We start from the raw sequence: 2,129 nt of genomic DNA, 5'->3' as shown, positions 1-2,129 counted from the left end.
GGGGGACCGGACTGTCTGAACCGTGTGAAAAGGCAACAGGACCTGTTCCCTCAGTGTGGCAGTACAGAAGGAAACAGTGGCTGCACCCAACTATAGAATTTGAATGAGCCGAACTAATATAGCGGCCGGGCGTATTACACATGATCCATAGTTCTAAGAATATATGGTTAATTATACTCTTGAGCTACGGTCCTTCGGTACTTGCCGCGAAGCATTTCCTAGTAACAACTCACCTGGCCTAACTAGCACAGGTAACGTTAGCTTTATCAGTTACACTCCGTACAACACTATCCTCACCATTCGGACACCTTCCATTTTATGATAGGGTGTTGGTATCATGGTCATTATACACCTCCTATGTTCTACTTACAATGATCATAAATCCTAATTGATCCTTCCGCTTTTCTAAACTGAACCCCTACGTTGACAATATGTGATGATTTTTTTGTACATTTGTTATATGCTTTGTAATTATTTGTGTTTACATTTGTATTTAGATGGTCCCTTTGATGAAGACCAAAATATGGTCGAAACGTTAAAATTGTGGACATCATATGCATGAATCTTTTTTTCAAAATAAAATAAGTATAAAAAGAAACTCTTTTGTGTCTGACTACATTGGGGTAGTGTGCCGGAGCTCTCCCCCCTTTTCAGTGCTGGGGGGACAGTCGCTTGTTAGGGTGGTGGTGGGGGGTGTGGTGTGGGGGTCCTGGTGGTGCGGGGGTCCTGTGTTGAGGCTCGGTAGTTCATTCATGAATATTTTTGCTGCATTTTGACCTTTTTCGTCGTTCAGAACAAAAATGTGGTTTTACAATTTCCAAATTCTGCGTCTCATTCCTGCCATTCTGTGGTGAGTGACACCATTCTGAGGCCGGATCCGGGAGGGGACCGAGCTGTCAATCAGAGAGGACATGTGCAGCCAGTGTGCACTACAGGCGGCTGCTCCTGCGCTGATCATTCAGGCCGTAGAGATTTCATCTTCCTCCATGATGTCGGCTTTTGCCATTTTGGGGCTCCATGACTTCTCGGGGCTCCATGACTTCTCGGGGCTCCATGACTTCTCGGGGGTCCAAGATTTCTCGGGGGTCCAAGATTTCTCGGGGCTCAAGATTTCTCGGGGCTCAAGATTTCTCGGGGCTCAAGATTTCTCGGGGCTCAAGATTTCTCAGGGCTCATGATTTCTCGGGGTTCCATGATTTCTCGGGACTCCATGATTTCTCGGGGCTCATGATTTCTCGGGACTCCATGATTTCTCGGGGGTCCAAGATTTCTCGAGACTCCAAGATTTCTCGAGACTCCATGATTTCTCGGGACTCCATGATTTCTCGGGACTCCATGATTTCTGGGAACTCCATGATTTCTCGGGGCTCCATGATTTCTCGGGGCTCCATGACTTCTCGGGGCTCCATGACTTCTCGGGGCTCCATGACTTCTCGAGGCTCCATGACTTCTCGAGGCTCCATGACTTCTCGAGGCTCCATGACTTCTCGGGGCTCCATGACTTCTCGGGGCTCCATGACTTCTCGGGGCTCCATGACTTCTCGAGGCTCCATGACTTCTCGAGGCTCCATGACTTCTCGGGACTCCATGACATCTCAAGGCTCCAGGATTTCTCGGGACTCCATGACTTCTCGAGGCTCCATGACTTCTCGGGGCTCCATGACTTCTCGAGGCTCCATGACTTCTCGAGGCTCCATGACTTCTCGGGACTCCATGACATCTCAAGGCTCCAGGATTTCTCGGGACTCCATGATTTCTCGGGACTCCATGATTTCTCAGGACTCCATGATTTCTCGAGGCTCCATGACTTCTCGGGGCTCCATGACTTCTCGGGGCTCCATGACTTTTCGAGGCTCCAGGATTTCTCGAGGCTCCATGACTTCTCGGGGCTCCATGACTTCTCGGGGCTCCATGATTTCTCTCGAGGTCGGTGTCTGTCTTGCTGGTAGTCGCGTCTCTTGAAGGTCATGTAACAGATTCGGGGGGGATCTGGATCCTCGTGTTTGCTTTCGGAGTTGTCCTGGTGTTTTCGGGTTTTCCTCTTCTCGGGGTCATCGAGCTCCACCATATTTCCAGTCGTGTCTTGACATAAGAAGGTTCCTCTCTATAAAGTCGTAGACACTTTGAGA

This window comes from Anomaloglossus baeobatrachus, unplaced genomic scaffold (genome assembly GCF_048569485.1).
Source record: "Anomaloglossus baeobatrachus isolate aAnoBae1 unplaced genomic scaffold, aAnoBae1.hap1 Scaffold_328, whole genome shotgun sequence".
Taxonomy (NCBI): domain Eukaryota; kingdom Metazoa; phylum Chordata; class Amphibia; order Anura; family Aromobatidae; genus Anomaloglossus; species Anomaloglossus baeobatrachus.
Note: the sequence above shows the minus strand (reverse complement) of the source record.